The sequence below is a fragment of the Petromyzon marinus genome, chromosome 53 (genome assembly GCF_048934315.1).
Source record: "Petromyzon marinus isolate PM22_M1 ecotype Great Lakes invasive population chromosome 53, UKy_Petmar_22M1.pri1.0, whole genome shotgun sequence".
Lineage (NCBI taxonomy): Eukaryota > Metazoa > Chordata > Hyperoartia > Petromyzontiformes > Petromyzontidae > Petromyzon > Petromyzon marinus.
This window is the reverse complement of record NC_133719.1, coordinates 3,586,743-3,605,665: the sequence shown is the minus strand read 5'-3', so window position 1 is coordinate 3,605,665 and position 18,923 is coordinate 3,586,743. Positions and strand designations below refer to the sequence as shown.

At 53.8% G+C, this 18,923-nt stretch overlaps 1 protein-coding gene across 3 annotated transcripts in view; it reads left to right on the top strand.

Moving 5' to 3' along the window:
- Positions 1 to 1,523: 1,523 nt before the first annotated feature.
- UGP2 (UDP-glucose pyrophosphorylase 2) overlaps positions 1,524 to 18,923 on the top strand; it is a 37,771-nt gene continuing 20,371 nt past the window's right edge. For 2 of the 3 annotated variants that reach the window (XM_076051928.1, XM_076051927.1), the window contains exons 1-2: positions 1,532 to 1,648; positions 17,654 to 17,766. The gene's annotated coding sequence lies outside the window, so the exon portion shown is untranslated. Of the gene's footprint in view, positions 1,649 to 17,653; positions 17,767 to 18,923 lie in introns of all 3 variants that reach the window. The other variant, XM_076051929.1, reaches the window with a different exon arrangement.

Genomic DNA, 18,923 nt, shown 5'->3' with positions numbered 1-18,923 from the left:
ACATCTGCAGAAACTGAAGACCCAGTGACATCTACATCTGCAGAACGTGAAGAATCAGTGGCATCTACATCTGCAGAACGTGAAGAACCAGAGGCATCTACAGCTGTAGAACGTGAAGACCCAGTGGCATCTACATCTGCAGAACGTTAAGAATCAGTGGCATCTACATCTGCAGAACGTGAAGACCCAGTGGCATCTACATCTGCAGAACGTGAAGAACCGGTGACATTTACATCTGCAGAACGTGAAGAATCAGTGGCATCTACATCTGCAGAATGGGAAGAACCAGTGACATCTGCAGGAGATTATACAACTTTTAAAGCCATTCCCCGTGTTTAGTGAACATGCTGTACAACATGTTTGGAATCGACAGGCGTAGAGTTGGACTTGCGAACAAATCGATTTACGAATACAGACCTCTGGAACCTAACTCGTTCGCAAGTAGAGGAGTCCCTGTACATATTTAAGTTAATTGTTTACCCTTTCCAATGCTGTTGCACTCCTTTAGTGTTTGTGTATTGTTTGTTGTTGTTTTAACGGTCTGACCCCGTGCCCCTTACTGGACATCTTTTACAAAAAGACCTTTATAGCTCATCGGATTCCTCCTGCAGTTATTGATTCTGTTCACCTTGGGGTGCGACAGGGATGTCTCCGCAGAGGTCACACAAAGGTCCCCCGTGCAGCCTTGCCAGACTGTGAGGGCACACGAGGGGGTGGTGTGGCAGCACCACGCCCGGCCGCCTTTGTCTCCCCCAGCGCTGATGTTACGCACACCGCACCAGGTCCTCATTTAAGGCTGAGTCGACCTAGGGGGGGGGGAGGCCCAGCAGCGGTTCAGATATTCGTCAGTGTTGTTGGCACGTGTGCCGCGAATAGAAACTCGGGCCGTGGGATTCATAAGGTCGACGTGCTAACCGCCGCGCCATCGCTCCGCACATTTTCTCCCCTGGATTTAAATATTTAAAAAACACTAAAACTCCAGGCTTGCATTTTATACTCCGGTGCGTTGCGTGCGTGTGTGAGCAGCAGATTTTTATCGCCGTATTGGGGACAGGGGCAAAAATAAAAATAAAAATTCTGGGGGGGGGTGAGGGGGGGTGCGTCTTAAATTATCCCGAGAAATTGGTAGGGCTGGGATAAACGTCTTCACTCAGCGTGCACTGGGGCTGGGGTCTAGGGGCAAGGTTGAAAACCCCCACGCTTGTCTTGTTGCTGCATTGGTCGTGTTGACAGAGGCAACCGGGTTCACACGTGCTCGGGGTGGGGAGGGGTGGGGTTCAGCGGGGGGGGGGGGGCAGACTTAGGGGAGGGGGTAGAGGGGCGGTGTTTGGGTGTTGGGAGGGTTGGAGGGCGGGGTTTGAAGGGTAATGGGCGGGGTTTTGAGGGTGATGGGCGGGGTTTGGGTGAGGGGCGTGGTTGGAAAGGTGAGGGGAGGGTTTAGGAGGGTAAGGGACTAGATTTGGAGGGTGAGGGGCGGGGTTGGAAACGTAAGGGGCGGGGTAAGGCGCGTGAGGGGCGGGGTAATATAATCTCTCGATGACGTCACCACCCTAGGTGACGTTGCGCGGCTACGGGAGGCCGAGGAGTTCAAAACGGCCGAGGCGGCGCGATTCGTTTCACCTCCTCCCTGGCGTAGTGACTTCTGAAGGTAACCTCGCGCGTTCACCCCCCACGGGGTAACCTCACGTGCTCACCACACACGGGGTAACCTCGCGCGTTCATCACACACGGGGTAACCTCGCGAGACGCGACCCCGGTCTCACTGTGAGTGCGGATGACATCGTCATAGCAGAGGTGGTGGTGCGTTGTGGTGTTGGTTGTGATGATGGTGATGATGAGTGGTGTGGTGGTGGTGGTGGTTGTGATGATGGTGATGATGAGTGGTGTGGTGGTGGTGGTGAGTGGTGTTGGTTGTGATGATGGTGATGATGAGTGGTGTGGTGGTGGTGAGTGGTGGTGGTTGTGATGATGAGTGGTGTGGTGTTGGTGAGTGGTGGTGGTTGTGATGATGGTGATGATGAGTGGTGTGGTGGTGGTGAGTGGTGTTGGTTGTGATGATGGTTATGATGAGTGGTGTGGTGGTGGTGAGTGGTGTTGGTTGTGATGATGGTGATGATGAGTGGTGTGGTGGTGGTGAGTGGTGGTGGTTGTGATGATGAGTGGTGTGGTGTTGGTGAGTGGTGGTGGTTGTGATGATGGTGATGATGAGTGGTGTGGTGAGTGGTGTTGGTTGTGATGATGGTGATGATGAGTGGTGTGGTGTTGGTGGTGAGTGGTGGTGGTTGTGATGATGGTGATGATGAGTGGTGTGGTGGTGGTGGTGAGTGGTGTTGGTTGTGATGATGGTGATGATGAGTGGTGTGGTGGTGGTGAGTGGTGGTGGTTGTGATGATGGTGATGATGAGTGGTGTGGTGGTGGTGAGTGGTGGTGGTTGTGATGATGAGTGGTGTGGTGTTGGTGAGTGGTGGTGGTTGTGATGATGGTGATGATGAGTGGTGTGGTGGTGGTGAGTGGTGTTGGTTGTGATGATGGTGATGATGAGTGGTGTGGTGTTGGTGGTGAGTGGTGGTGGTTGTGATGATGGTGATGATGAGTGGTGTGGTGGTGGTGGTGAGTGGTGTTGGTTGTGATGATGGTGATGATGAGTGGTGTGGTGGTGGTGAGTGGTGGTGGTTGTGATGATGATGGTGATGATGAGTGGTGTGGTGGTGGTGAGTGGTGTTGCTTGTGATGATGGTGATGATGAGTGGTGTGGTGGTGGTGGTGAGTGGTGGTGGTTGTGATGATGGTGATGATGAGTGGTGTGGTGGTGGTGAGTGGTGGTGGTTGTGATGATGATGATGGTGATGATGAGTGGTGTGGTGGTGGTGAGTGGTGTTGCTTGTGATGATGGTGATGATGAGTGGTGTGGTGGTGGTGGTGAGTGGTGGTGGTTGTGATGATGGTGATGATGAGTGGTGTGGTGGTGGTGGTGAGTGGTGGTGGTTGTGATGATGGTGATGATGAGTGGTGTGGTGGTGGTGAGTGGTGTTGGTTGTGATGATGGTGATGATGAGTGGTGTGGTGGTGGTGAGTGGTGGTGGTTGTGATGATGGTGATGATGAGTGGTGTGGTGTTGGTTGTGATGATGGTGATGATGAGTGGTGTGGTGGTGGTGAGTGATGTTGGTTGTGATGATGGTGATGAGTGGTGTGGTGGTGAGTGGTGGTGGTTGTGATTATGGTGAGGATGAGTGGTGTGGTGGTGAGTGGTGGTGGTTGTGATGATGGTCATGATGAGTGGTGTGATGGTGAGTGGTGGTGGTTGTGATGATGGTGATGATGAGTGGTGTGATGGTGGTGAGTGGTGTTGCTTGTGATGATGGTGATGATGAGTGGTGTGGTGTGGTGGTGGTGAGTGGTGGTGGTTGTGATGATGGTGATGATGAGCGGTGTGATGGTGGTGTTGGTTGTGATGATGGTGATGATGAGTGGTGGTGGTGAGTGGTGTGGTGGTGGTTGTGATGATGGTGATGATGAGTGGTGTGGTGGTGGTGAGTGGTGTTGCTTGTGATGATGGTGATGATGAGTGGTGTGATGGTCGTGAGTGTTGTTGGTTGTGATGATGGTGATGATGAGTGGTGGTGGTGGTGAGTGGTGTTGGTTGTGATGATGGTGATGATGAGTGGTGTGGTGGTGGTGAGTGGTGTTGGTTGTGATGGTGATGATGAGTGGTGTGGTGGTGGTGGTGAGTGGTGTTGGTTGTGGTGATGGTGATGATGAGTGGTGAGTGGTGTTGCTTGTGATGATGGTGATGATGAGTGGTGTGGTAGTGGTGAGTGGTGTTGCTTGTGATGATGAGTGGTGTGGTAGTGGTGAGTGGTGTTGGTTGTGGTGATGGTGAGTGGTGTGGTGGTGGTGAGTAGTGTTGGTTGTGATGATGGTGATGATGAGTGGTGTGATGGTGGTGAGTGGTGTTGCTTGTGATGATGGTGATGATGAGTGGTGTGGTGGTGGTGAGTGGTGTTGCTTGTGATGATGGTGATGATGAGTGGTGTGGTGGTGGTTGTGATGATGGTGATGATGAGTGGTGTGGTGGTGGTGAGTGGTGTTGGTTGTGATGATGGTGATGAGTGGTGTGGTGGTGGTGAGTGGTGTTGCTTGTGATGATGGTGATGATGAGTGGTGTGGTGGTGGTAGTGAGTGGTGTTGGTTGTGATGATGGTGATGATGAGTGGTGTGGTGGTGGCGAGTGGTGGTGGTTGTGATGATGGTGATGATGAGTGATGTGATGGTGGTGAGTGGTGTTGCTTGTGATGATGGTGATGATGAGTGGTGTGGTGGTGGTGAGTGGTGTTGGTTGTGATGATGAATGGTGTGGTGGTGGTGAGTGGTGTTGGTTGTGATGATGGTGATGATGAGTGGTGTGGTGGTGGTGAGTGGTGGTGGTTGTGATGATGATGGTAATGATGAGTGGTGTAGTGGTGGTGAGTGGTGGTTGTTGTGATGATGGTGATGATGAGTGGTGTGGTGGTGGTGGTGAGTGATGTTGGTTGTGGTGATAGTGATGATGAGTGGTGTGGTGGTGGTGAGTGGTGTTGGTTGTGATGATGGTGATGATGAGTGGTGTGGTGGTGGTGAGTGGTGTCGCTTGTGATGATGGTGATGATGAGTGGTGTGGTGGTGGTGAGTGGTGGTGGTTGTGTTGATGATGGTGATGATGAGTGGTGTGGTGGTGAGTGGTGTTGGTTGTGATGATGGTGATGATGAGTGGTGTGGTGGTGGTGAGTGGTGGTGGTTGTGATAGTAGTGACTGAGTTGCTAGTGATGGTGGTAGTTGTGATAGTAGTGACTGAGTTGCTAGTGATGGTGATAGTTTTGACAGTAGTGACTGAGTTGCAAGTGATGGTGGTAGTTGTGATCATTCGTAACGAATTAGTGATGTTTGTCACGTAAACAGAAGATGTGGCGGGTTTAACAACACATATTAATAATAGGGTTTTTCCCTTTTTTGTGGCAACAAAACTGAAACCTTTTTACAAGGATTCATGTCTGCATTAACCACAATACCTGCAGCCAAAATGCAAACAAAAAACATACTATGGTAATACATGCATTGTCCTTGAAACTGATTGGTCCACACCAAGGGACGGCTTTCTTTTGAGCCTCGACCCAATTGGTGCTCGACCAGATGGCGTACGCCAACTGCATTTGCCCCAACAGCCTGTTAAAGACTCTATGGCAGGTCTTTGGAGTGTCCATATCGTGCACACATCCATGCACAACCGCTTCCGTCAATACACCGCCTGGATCGGACTGCAGTGCACTACGGTGGTCGCTGCGGTGTGTTGATGACCAGGAGCATAGATGTGGGGAGCATAGCGCAGTACAGTACAATGGCGCATTTCTTCTGAACTGTCCCCGGTTTTATGCGTCGGTAGTCACCCATCCAAACACTGCCCAGGCCCAAAAATGCCTGCTTAGCTTCCGATATAGGACGAGATTGGGTGCAGTCCAGGTGATTTCATCATGAGAATTAGTCGGGTAGCTGTGGGGATGGGCTTTCGTCGCCATCGGAATGTGGAATTTACACCTCTGGCTCAAGGCTGCCAACAGAGATGAGGGCCGCTCTCTGCGTGTTACGGTGACACTTTAATGTTTTTTTTAACTCCCGCTAAATAACGCGTTACTTTCTCGGGGCGCGAGTCACGGGCTTGGGGCGGTTTACTAAACACTAAAATTACAAAAAAAATATTTTAGCAGAAAAGGCCCCACTTAGCTACATATTTCTTTTTTCAGAAACGACCTGGCCACAACTGATAGCTCAACGAAGTGGCTTATCACATGTACATTTGTAGCAGCCAATTACGCTAAACGCACGTTGATTCTAAATGTGGAGGGAAAAACCAGAGGACCCGGAGAAAATCCACACGACCACGGGGAGAGAGAGACTCGCAAACTCCAAATATACAGGCGATCGAACCCACGACCTCCTGCATACCAGACGAGGGAGATGACATTTCACCACCATGACATGTCGCTGGTAGGGAGGATGGCCGATGGTCATGAACAGTGATGGAGTGGCAGTCAAGGAGTTGGAACGCGTCCGAGAGGACATCAACCGTGGAGACGGAGTGATTCAAACCGGCACACGTGCGGGTCCTTGGATATATTGTCACGTCGCACGATCGTGAGACATGGCGACGACTTGGAGAAGCCTCCTCTATCCAGCAGTGGACTAACCACGGCTGATCATGATGATGATGGTGAGCGGTGGTGGGTGAGGAGCGGTAGTGTAGCGGTTAGCGCGCTGCCCTATGAACCCGGTGACTAGAGTTCGATTTCCGCTCCCGGCCAACACCGCTGACGATTATCTGAAACGGTCCTGGGATGTTCGATTATTTTTAGTTTACGCATTCAACAACTGTGTAGTTTGGAATGTTTTTGGGCGGTCGCTGCGATTGTTTCCGTTCGAGTAGCAAAGCTCGGCGTGATGTGGGCGTTTGGCGTGTTTCGTGTCAAGCGGACGGGCTCGCTTTGCAGCGTTGCGTACACACGATCCAGATTACACAACTGAACGTGGCTCTGTACGGAGCCTGCTTGTGAGGGCACGCTCAGGACGCCGTATGGAAACGGTGGTCGTGCTTCCTTTGTAAGAGCGACAAAGAGGCAGCCATCGGTTGACGGGCAAGAGGGGAAGGAGTTGGAAAGTAGACTGGGCAGGGAGCCGACAACGTGGACGGCCTGAGGAAGGGAGGTGCAAACCTTGGGATCGCCAGAGGAGAGCGAACAGCCTCGCACCGAGTGAAACTTGAGCGGAGGCTTCTATCGCTTCGTTTGTTCTGAATCCTGAGTTAAACCGTCCCCACCCCATTCCCCAACACACTGGCGGCTGCGATTATTTTTGCAAGCGAGCGTCACGCGCTTACCATGCCATTGCGACAGACCGGTTCATTTGAGGTGTTGGGAGAACATTTCTTTAAACCAACGCAATTCGCGCACGTCACGAAGGTGTGTTCCCGGAGGGCACGGTTCACTCGGCTCCTGGTGCTCGCAACTTTCCTCCCACCTTTACGACTTTCCTTCCCTCCCTAAATGGTGCAAATCGCGTTGTTGCATACGCCGTGCGTGCCCTATGATCACGACGCACTTTCTGCGTGCCCTAAGGTTGTGGAGCGCCACACTGCGAACCCCCCGGCAAACGCACGGTCGATTCCGCTCGCGGCTTACAACATCGGTAACGAATATCCGGAACGTGTGCTGGGCCTACCCTAGGTTAGCTCAGCATTGGGGAGACAAAGGCGGCCGGGCAGGGTGCTGACCACCACACGTCCCTCGTGTGTCAAGCCAGACTTGACCTAACCATTTGTTGAAGGCTGTATGCATGATTTTTGTTTATTGCTAAACAGTAGCCATTCATGGCTGCTGTTTAGCAATAATGCGGTGTGTGCAGTGAGTAATGGCTTACTCGACCTCTGCTTAAAACCCGAGGTGACTTGGTAAACGTGGAGAAGTGGGAACTGGCCATGACAGTTCACGGGGGACTGGAGTTGAGAAATGATCATTATCTTTGATCTCCAGTGAAGTATTAGATCAGAAATCGGAATCTTTATTTTATCCTGTTCGATTCCCACTCACGACTGATAACGGCGACCAGCGAATATCTCAAACGATCCTGGAACCCTCCCCGAGGTCGACTCAGCGTTAAGCGCTGTGGGGAGACAAAGGCAGCCGGGCGTGGTGCTGACCCCCCCCCCCCCCCCCGCCGTCAGAATCAGATTCTTTATTTAGACTGGAGGAGGAATCTGATGAGGATGCCCAGTAGGGGCACAGGTTTCAACAAGTGTACAACAGTGAACAATGCAAAAAACTATGAAATAGAGACGGGGGTAAGCAAGTCACTTATTAGAGATAAATATAAGTGTAGTGAGTTCTAATCAGGCGCACACCAAGAACTTGGAAACAACACGTTTATTCACTAATGCAACCAACACTGCTCGACGTTCCAAGCTTAACTATGCACATTACGGGTTAACTATGTAAGGTGGTGGCCACCGTTCCTAACCACCTAACCATTTGAACAGATTCACTATACGGTTGAACCAGAACAGCCGACATGCCGTCGGGCCCTCGTGTGCGGAGACTGAAGAGCGAGGATCAAAGAAGGCTGCTTCATTCCCGGGTCGAACAGCCACGCTCCCTCTCGGGGCTCGGCTTATATCCCCTGTGCCGTGACCAGGCTCCGCCCCTGGTCGTGACCAGGCTCCGCCCCTGGTCACGCCCCCTTCTCTCGATCCTTCGCGGAGGCTCTGGGTCCACATCACGTGGCCCGCTCGCCCCCTCCTGGGGGTCCCCGTGCCCCCTCGTTCGGTCACGTGCTCTCCCGGGTTCACTCAGACTGTCATGTCCTGACCCGACCTCCGTGACATCCGGCATCTGCCCTCTAGTGAGCCCCCAGGTATAGTACACCTCCTGGCGCCATAGAACGGCTCATGTCGTTTCAAAAGTATAAAGTATATGGGAGTGCAAATTGCACAAGGACATAACATTCCTGCGGCAAACCAACAGCAAAACCAGTCCTCAACCACACCAAGACTGACGCATAGCCTCTCATTAAAATTGCTAATAAGGCGGCGTCCGTGGGGCGGGAGGCACACGATGATGAAGACGACGATGACGACGATGATGATGACGATGATGATGACGATGCTGCTGGTTTATTTGGGCTGCCAGAATCCAGCCAGAGGTCTGCCCACCAGCCGTCGTGATAGAGACATTACACAAAGAGAGCCCACGGAAGAAGCGGGGGGGGGGGGGGGGGGGTCATTGGGAGTGCGATCTGCTGACTCGGTTTAACACGTGGCAGGAGGCTTTCGTGACAAATATCAATAATGGAGGTTTCTTTGGGGTTAGATTGCATAAATGTGAATGTGTTGTTGAATCCGGCACCACCCGACACATCGAATTAGTGAGGTTAATCAGTTTTACACGTTATAGGCTGTCGCGATCAATATTATCCATAATGGAGGTTTTTTTTTTTGGTTAGATTGCGCGAATTTAAATGTGTCGTTAAACCCGACGAAGCCAATTAGTGAGGTTTGTCAGTTTAACACGTTGTAGGCTTTCGCTACCAATATTATCCATGATAGAGGTTTTTGTGTTGGGTCAGATCGTGTAAATATAAATGTGTCCACTGACCATCGTCTTGTCATCTGTAAGATGTGCCTGCCATTCTTCCACTCGGGTGGTGAGTATACACCCAGGACCCCATTCAAACCCACAGGGGCTTGGTCTCAGCTAGCAGATTAAATTTGCAAGCGAGAATTTCATCATCTCTTACAGCTGGGGTTGGCATCGTCCCCCACTCCTCCTGATGCCGAGGGGAAATGGGCAAGGTTTAGGACTGTGGCTCATGCAGCTGCAATGGCTGCTTTGGTTACACGGTCCAGACCTCCCTAGAGACCCTGGCTGACAGAGGAGGTGTTCAGGCTGGCTGAAAAAAAGCGACAGGCCCACTCACTGTCCACAGCATCCCACGTCAGATAATGAGGAGGCTTACCGCAGCCTTCACTCTGAGAGCTGTGAGGTGCTGCAAGGATGGGTGGTGGGCGCGAGTTGCTGGGGAGATGGAATCTGCCTCAGTGGCCCACGATCACAAATCACTCTTTCACTCCATAAAAAAGTAACCTGCAGTGCCACATATTACTATCATTAGGGGAAAGAAGGGTAATCCGATCTCCGACCCTCAGGAACAGGTTTGCAGATTTTCTGAGCATTTATGAGGCTTTGGGGGAGGGGAAATCCCTCAGCCTAGAAAACATCATGGGGCAAAGTGTGGATGACCCTGCTGAGGCTGTGGACCTCAAATATTGGAAGTAGTAGTAGTCACCCCCTGTGAGTGGCTGGCTGAGGTGCCATCTGTTGAGGAAGTAAAGAAGGCGATCCAGAATCTGAGACCAGGAAAAGCATTGGGCAGAGATTATCTCCTAAGCAAAATGCTGAGGGAGGGTGGCATTTGTGCACAGACTGCCCTACATGTCATCACAACAGTCTGGACCACTAGGCGGGTTCCGCAGGATTGGAAGGATGCCCTGGTGGTCCCCCTCTTTAAGAAGGAGGACTGCACAGACTGTAACAACTACAGGGGCATCTCCCTCCTCAGTGTACCGGCAAAGGTCCTCGCAAGGATTATTCAACATCGCCTTGCCAGGCATGCTGAGGAGAGGCTTATGGAGCCCCAATGTGGTTTCAGGAAAGGGCGGTCCTGCGTAGATGCCATATTTTCTGTCCATACGCTACATCTCTGCTTTATTGACCTGGTCAAGACCTATGATACCAACGGTAGGCCTGGGCTCTGGGTTGTTGTTCGTGCTTTCGGAGTCCCTGACTCTTTGCTCACAATCATTAATGACCTTCATGATGGTGAACAAGCCCGGGTAAAATTACGTGGCTGGGAGTCGGAGCCATTCCCTGTTCACTTTGGGGTGCGACAGGGATGTCCTCTGGCTCCCACATTATTTAACATCTATTTTGACTATGTAGTTTGTGAAGCCTTCCATGGCTGTACCGGAGGAATTTCCATCTGGTACAGATACAATGGGAGGTTGATCAATGCCCGGGTGTGGTAAAGGGATGACTCCCAATTGGTCAATTATGTTATGTATGCCGATGATCTGGTGATTGCTGCTCACTCAGAGGAGGAGTTGGAGGCACTGCTGCTGAACCTGGAGCATGCCACTCAGAGGTGGGGCCTTACCATCAGCCTCGCCAAAACTAAGCACCTACCTGGGTATTGTTTTACCATCCGACACGCCACTCCCACAACTCCCAATTGGTGATGAGGCAGTTGTGGAGAGAGTGCAGAGTCGTCCATATCTGGACAGTTTTCTCATGACCGGCTCCAGTTTTACAACAGAGGTCTCACTCCGAATCAGTCGAGTGGTATTTTTTCATCGGTGGCATAACGCTGTGTGTAAGCTACCTGCTCTGTTGCTCCACACAAAACTTCAGGTCTTCTCGGCCATGGTCATGCCCTCCCTTCTCTACGTGGACCTCCCTAACGGAAGATCTTTTCCAGTTAGAAACATTTTTGGGTGGCCTGCCTAGTGCCTACGATCCATCCTTTGTTTAACCAGGCTGCATTGTGTGAGGAGCTCACAAATCCTTGAAAGATCTGGACAAAGTCCCGTCGGTGAGTTCCTCTGACAGACAAGGCTGCTTTGGCTGGGTCATGTAGCCCGCATACCCAGCCACTGCATGCCTAAAGAGCTTTTGTTCGGCTGGATAGAGGGGGCTAAATGGGTGCGGCACGAGCTACAGAAGAGATGGAGTGATGTGGTAAAAGAGGATGTGGAGCTGAGTGGACTTGCCGACGGCTGATACCAGCGGTGTCAAGATCGGCCTCTGTGGAGGAGGCTCGTGAGGGCACTCCTGGGCAGTTAGAGGCAGTCGCCCTCCGGCAACAACGGAGGGCAGAGGAGTGACGCTCACAACAACGAACGGAGCGCCAGGTGGCTTAAACACAGCAAATTGGCACAGTAGAGGGCAAAGGTGGTCCATCGGCCAGTCGTCTCAGTCAGTCGACCCATGGCACCTGGGTCTGTCCCGTGACATTCTGAACGTGCACATAGCCTGGCACTAGCGTCGTGGTGACGTCACCACCACTTAGCGGTGAATGGCGGTTGTTGTTGGTGAGCGGTTGTGCAACATTGCGCTGCTCCATGAACCCGACCACCCAAGTTCGATTCCTGCTCACGGCCAACACCGGTGACAATTATCTGAACTGGTCCTGGGACTCCCCTAGGTCGGCTCGACCTTAAATCAGTACCTGGTGCGGTGTGTAAAAAAAAAAGTCGCCACTGGGGAGACAAAGGCGGTCGGGCGTGGTGCTGGCCACCCACTCCCTCGTGTACCGTGGCGGCCTTCATAGGTGCTCGCTTAACAGCACTTGCCCCGACAGTCTGCGAAGGCTATTCACGTTGGGGAATCTTCGCCTTTGTCATCGACTTCTCCGCGGCGATCCGGCGTCGCGGCCGCGTTGGCAGTTGTGTCCTCCGTGTGCCGTCATGGCGTTCTGCCGCACAAGGGAGAAGCTTTGTTCGGGTTTCCTCGTGGGGTGCAAGGGGGTGGCGGGGAGTTTTGATTGGCAGGCGGCCCGAGTTTCGATAGTGAGGAATGCATTGACCGTCGTGGGGGGGCGGGGGGGAGCGGCGCTCCGGTTTCACCACTTTCGCGTTTCCACGTCACGCTTCTCTTGCTCTCTCGTTCGTATTCCTTGCCGCCTTCTCTCCGGCGCCGAACGGGAGGGTAGTAGGAGGTTTTGCCGTCGATTTAAAGGGGGCGCCTGAGCTGCTGGCAAAAAAATAATGTGGGGGGTGGGGGGGGGACGCTGCTGCTGCCGCTAGCTGCTGCTGCTAGCTGCTGCTGCTAGCTGCTGCTGCTGCTGCTGCTGCTAGCTGCTAGCTGCTGCTGCTGCTTCTGCTGCTGCTGCTGCTGCTGCTAGCTGCTGCTGCTGCTGCTGCCGCCTCTCCATTGGCGACGGTGCGCAAGCAGCACAAGCTCTCAAAGGCTTCCGTCGGTCTCGCCGTGGCCGTAAAAGAAGAACATGTAAAAGGTGACATTTCGGGCAGTGGTGCTCCGTAGCAGATGCTCTTTACGTGCTATGAAGAAAGGACCATTGCCTGAAACGTCGCCTATTGTACGTAATTTCATTGTTTCTGAGGCCACAGACACACGGTGTTATTGGCGAACGACGCGTTGAGCTTTTGCTTTTTTCCAGTTCCGGAAGGCGACGTGCCGATGTGCCTTAAGCCGGCCACGGGCGTGCGACTTCTATAATCCGCGTGTCATTTTTTACCCCTCCTCTGACGCGTGGATTCGGAAACATTAACAAAGCGGGGGGGGAGTTGGGGGGGGGGAGTTGGGGGGGGGGAGTTGGGGGGGGGGAGTTGGGGGGGGGGGAGTTGGGGGGGGGGGAGTTGGGGGGGGGGGAGTTGGGGGGGGGGGAGTGAGTTGGGGGGGGGGGAGTGAGTTGGGGGGAGTTGGGGGGGGGGAGTTGGGGGGGGGGGAGTTGGGGGGGGGGGAGTTGGGGGGGGGGGAGTTGGGGGGGGGGAGTTGGGGGGGGGAGTTGGGGGGGGGGGGGAGTTGGGGGGGGGGGGAGTTGGGGGGGGGGGGAGTTGGGGGGGGGGGAGTTGGGGGGGGGGGAGTTGGGGGGGGGGAGTTGGGGGGGGGGGAGTTGGGGGGGGGGGGAGTTGGGGGGGGGGGAGTTGGGGGGGGGGAGTTGGGGGGGGGGAGTTGGGGGGGGGGAGTTGGGGGGGGGGAGTTGGGGGGGGGGAGTTGGGGGGGGGGAGTTGGGGGGGGGGAGTTGGGGGGGGGGAGTTGGGGGGGGGGGAGTTGGGGGGGGGGAGTTGGGGGGGGGGAGTTGGGGGGGGGGAGTTGGGGGGGGGGAGTTGGGGGGGGGAGTTGGGGGGGGGGAGTTGGGGGGGGGGAGTTGGGGGGGGGGATGTGCTCCCAAGCGACGGCTACAAAGGGCGCTTTAAACAAACCCCCCCCCCCCGTGGCGAAACACGACCGCTGAAATTTCCACCGGGGACAGAATGAGGAACGGCCGCCGCGCGGCGGACGAGTCGGAAACCCGAGGTCGGAGGCGCCGTACCGACCGCCGCCGAGACGGGAGGCACGGGACGCGTCGCGCGTGGCCGGAAGGGGGGACAGCGGCCTGCCGGCCGGCCGGCAACTGCTAGCGGTGATGCGCCCCCCCCTCCGCCCCCCAATGGGAACGTCTCCAGCTGGGGAGACGGAGTGGCGAAATGGGGGGCCGCGAGTGAGCCACGTGGCTACCTGCTTGGGAGCCACGTGGTTGCCTGCTTGGGAGCCTCGCAGCCCCTGTGGCAAAAATATTTTAATTGTCAGGGACCAGCTGAGGTTGCAAAAAAAATACACAACTTACCGCATTCTCCCGTTGATCTCCTGCCCAACATATTTTTTAAGAAAACGCTGGGGTGGTGCATCTTGGAATCCGGTAGCTGTGTGTGTGTGCGCGAGTTTGTCTTTATTTCTATGGGGGAGCTGTGGTGTAGCGGCTGGCTTCCTGTGCTACGAACCCGGCGACCCCTCCGTCTACTTGGCCTCAAATGAGTACCTGGTGCGATGTGTATACATATCAAAACAATAGAGAACCAATAATAAGGGTTTTTCCCCTTTTTCCTGGCAACAAAACTGAAACCTTTTAACAAGGATTCATGTTACAGCATTAACCACAATACCTGCAGTCAAAATACATCTGGTCGAGCACCAATTGGGTCGAGGCTCAAAAGAAAGCCGTCCCTTGGTGTGGACCAATCAGTTTCAAGGACAATGCATATATATTATCATAGTGTGTTTTTTTGTTTGCATTTTGACTGCAGGTATTGTGGTTAATGCAGACATGGATCCTCGTAAAAAAAGGTTTCAGTTTTGTTGCCAGAAAAAAGGGGAAGAACCCTATTATTACATTTTGGTGCTGGCAAAGGAGGTCTAATGAAATAGAGAACCACTGATGTACAGCCGCAGCAGACCTTGCGTCAATCCACTGCCGGATGAGGGCCTCTCCATCATTGCAGGCCGCTGTGCGGCTGATTGGACCAGTGTGGAGCAAGGCGCCACGGTGGCTATGAGATGTTAACTACCTCGCCTGGTGTGCAGGAGCTCGTGGGTTCGATGCCGACCCTGACGCCTGCTGCTGCTGTATACGAGGAGTTTGCGTGTCTCTCTCTCATCATCATCATCACGGTGGCTATGAGATGTTAACTACCTCGCCTGGTGTGCAGGAGCTCGTGGGTTCGATACCGACCCTGACACCTGCTGCTGTGTATTTGGAGTTTGCGTGTTTTCACTCCCTGTGGTCGCGTGGATTTTCCTCCGGGTCCTCCCGTTTTTTCCCTCCACGGTTAGACTCTACGTCACGCGTTTAGAGTGTTTTGACTGCTCTACATTTCCACGTGATGATGATAAGCCACTTCGTTGGGCGATCGTCTGTGGCCCGGATCGCTCGCTGAAAAAGATCTACGCAGCTCGGTGGGGGTGGGGGCGGGGGGGGCCGTGTTGCTCGGCCTTGCCGTTATCGCATTCCTCCTCGCCCGTAAGCCTGGCACGTCGCTTCTCTTGGCGCCGCGGTGATGAATTTTAAATGAAATGTCGCACGGGTCAGAGAACCGGGCCAGCAGCAGCAGCAGCAACAACAACAGCAGCAGTAGTAGTAGCAGCAGCAGCAGCAACGACAGTAGCAGCAAGAGAAGCAGCAACAGAAGCACCAGCAGCATCAGTAGCAGCAGCGACAAGAACAACAGAAGCAGCGACAGCAGTAGCAGCAGTAGCAGCAGCGACAAGAACAACAGAAGCAGCAGAAGTAGCAGCAGTAGCAGCAGCGACAACAGCAGCAGTAGCAGCAGCACCAACAGCAATAGCAGCAGCGCTGGGAGGAGACCTCATCACTCATCTCTGCCTCGTCCCTCCACTTGGCGTTAGAAAGATGGCTCACAATGCTCTCATCGTCAACGTTGTGATTGATGGCCATAACGATGATTGCTGATAGTTATTAATAATAATAAAGGCTGAATGTTTTCAGTCTAAGACGAGCAAAACTCAAAACGTTCGACGATAACTGCGGCCTTAAAGAATATATGTAATGAACGACGTTTCAGGCAATGGCCCTTATTCATAGTAACATAATAAATAAAAATTATGTTAAGTTACGGACGCAGAATGATAGATTTTAGTGCGTCTTCTGGATGTGATGTGCGCCGGGTTTAGTTGCCGGATGATGACGATGACCGTGCTAGAAACATGGAGTGGATAATAAGAGTCGGAGAAGACTTCGCTTATAGGAGTAGGTTTTACCCTTTTAACTGGCACAAAAACTGACACCTTTATTCAAGGCATCATGTTTGCAATGACCACAACACAAGCAGTCAAAATGCAAACAAAAAAGACAACTCTGATAATAATATGCACTGTCCTTGAATTTGATTGGTCCACACCCGAGACAGCTTTTCTTAGAGCCTAGTCTCCATTGGTGTTGGACCAGAAGACGCCAAAAGGCGTACAACTAAAAAAAACAGCGCACTATCAGAGTATTGAGGGCTCGGGGTGAGCATACTTACACTGATGACCAGTTTCTGTTTTACAAATTGGCACACGGATATATTTGCATGTTGTCCTATTCAGGCCGCAGCGGTGCTACTGCTGTTGACGAAGGTTCCGAGTGTTGTTCATTGGGCTTGTGCACCACTGCCCACACAGCAGTGGCAGCAAATCATCTTATTATGATTACTTTTGACGTACGATTGATGGTGATGATGACGATGGACACAGACCTCCCCTTCCCTATGACCTGGAAATGGAACTCATCACCGTGGAGGTGAAAATGAGTGTGGTGACGGTGATGGTGGTAGTGGTGGTGGTGGGTTAGGTCGACTCGGCCTCAAATTAATACCTTGGTGCGGTGATGTAGCGGTTAGCGCTACGCTGCGCTACGAACCCGGCGACCCGAGTTCAATTCCCGCTCACGGCCAACACCGGGTGACGATTATCTGAAGCGGTCCTGGTCCTGCTCCCCTTAGGTCGACTCAGCCTCAAATGAGCACCTGGTGCGATGTTAAACATTGTCACTCGGGAGACAAAGGCGGCCAGGCGTTGGTGCTGGCCACCCACCCCCTCGCGTACCCTGCCGGCCTTCATAGGTGCTGCTCGCTAACAGCACTTGCCCCAACGGTCTGTTAAGGCTACACGGGGGAACTTTGCCTTTGTGCTGGGGGTACAACATCACCCACGCCCTCGTGTGCCGATAACGGCCTTCGTAGGCGCTCGCTAACAGCACTTGCCCCTGACGGTCTTTGCAGTCTATGCTGAGGATCTTTGTCTCCGATCGGCTACGTGAAACCCCGACTGGGACTCGAACCCACGCACTGCCGATCTCGAGAGCCTCAAACCCGTGCCGCCGTTGTGCCCCGTTTTACATGCGGCACGGACGTTGATCGTGCCCGCGAGCGGGGGGGCGGGCGGGCGGGCGGGCGGACGTACGCGGGCGGGCGGGCCGTCCTTGTAGCGCCATCGATTCCCTCTCTCTCTCTCCCACGTTCTGCCGTGCGTCATCTCTCGTCATCTCCCCAGGCAGGGGTCGGAGGGCGCGGGGCTCTCCTCACTCTGCTAGACCCACCCCCCCACCGTGGAGACGTAACGGAGCATGCGTGAGCGAGCGAGAGCGTACGTGTGCGTACGTGCCAGAGCGTACGTGCCAGAGCGTACGTGCCAGAGTGTATGTGTGCGTACATGCGCGTGTGGGCGATTTGGCCGCTGCTTGGATACGTGCCTGCCTACGTGGTTGCAAGCTGCCGCACTGAAAATGCAATGCTCAGCGTTTTCCACCTCCCTTCACTCCGCCTTTACCCCGGCCCCCTCTCTCACTGCCCCCTCTCTCACTGCCCCCTCCCGTTCTTTCCTATATCTCCCTTTCACTCTCCCTCCACTTTTTTCTCTCCCTCCTCCCTCCCGCTATCTCCTTCTGTCCCACTCTCTCCCTGCTTCCCTTCCTCCTCTCTCCCTGCCTCTCTCCCCGCCCCCCCCCCCTTGCTCCCTGTCCCCTGCCCCGCGCTCTCTCCTCCCCCATCTCCCCCCCTTCCCCTCCTGGCTGGTGCAGTCAGTTGACCTTCATTCGCTCCGATCCAATTGCTCCTACCTCTCAGCGACCACTCTCCTCCGCTCTCCTCCGCTCATCGGCGCAGCGTACTTGCGGGTCGACGAGCGTTGCTGGTCAGTCTGTCTTGTTGCATCCTCGTCATCGCGGACATCATCATTGTCGCCACTGCCATTGTTATCGAGATCATTATTAGCATCATCATCATCATCATTGTTGTCGTCAAGGTTCTGATCTTATTATCACGATCGTGATCGCTGCATCGTCGAGCGTGATCTATCTACTGTTGGACGAAGCTGTCTCGTGATGCCACAATCCATCTGGCGCCTGCACGCGTGCCGACCTCCGTCGCTCCATCTCCGCGCTCGTCGGGCTCTCGGGCGCAGGTCCCTCCGTCGACATGATCGCACGATCGGCATTCTCGTCGTCGTCATCGTCGCTATCGTTAATCCCCCGCCACCGTAATCTTTGCATGTAACAACGTTGTGACGCGGGGTGAGCGTGCGTGACGTGGTTGTGCCGAGCGACCCGGAGGCGGAGTCGCTCGGTCTCTGTCCTCGGATGAACCTCGCGAGCGTTAACCCCTTCGGAGTGCCGGGGATTTAACTCGCTGCCTTCATTCGAGAGCTCGCATCGATTGGTTCAAATGACGCTGAGCTTAACTCCTGGAATCGAAACGACGTCTCATTTCTCAAACGTATTTTTACAAACCTGTTTTTCCCCGGTGTCGTTTTCACCGGTTGCTATCGGCGTCGCATCGCTCAGCGGATGCCCAGCCGCATCTCGCAGAGCGCCGCAACTCTCCGCGGAAGCGGATTCCGCAGAGCTGCCTCTGAGATCCCTGCTTCAAGTGACGCTGTAGTCCATGCTGCTCGGAGCAGTATTTTTCCCACCCGCTCTTCCGCTTTAATTAGCACGGTTGGCTACGTACGGCGCGGAAGAAGTTCTACATGTATGAGAGCGTCAATATCTTGTTTAATCGCTAGAGCCGGGATTTGGTCCAAATTAAGTGCTGGTCCGAATTTGATATGACGGGGGAGATTTTTGTGCAGTCATGGGTTAAACTATTAAAGTAAAAAATAAACATTTTACCAGGTGAGGCCCCACTGAGCTATGTAGCTCTTTTTCACAAGCGACCTGGCCATCACAAAGGGTGGCTCGACGAAGTGGCTTGTCGCGTGGAAATTTATACCTGTAACTAAATACTCTTAAACGCACATTACGAGGTGTGGAGGGAAAAACCGGGGGACCCGGAGAAAAATCCACGCGACCA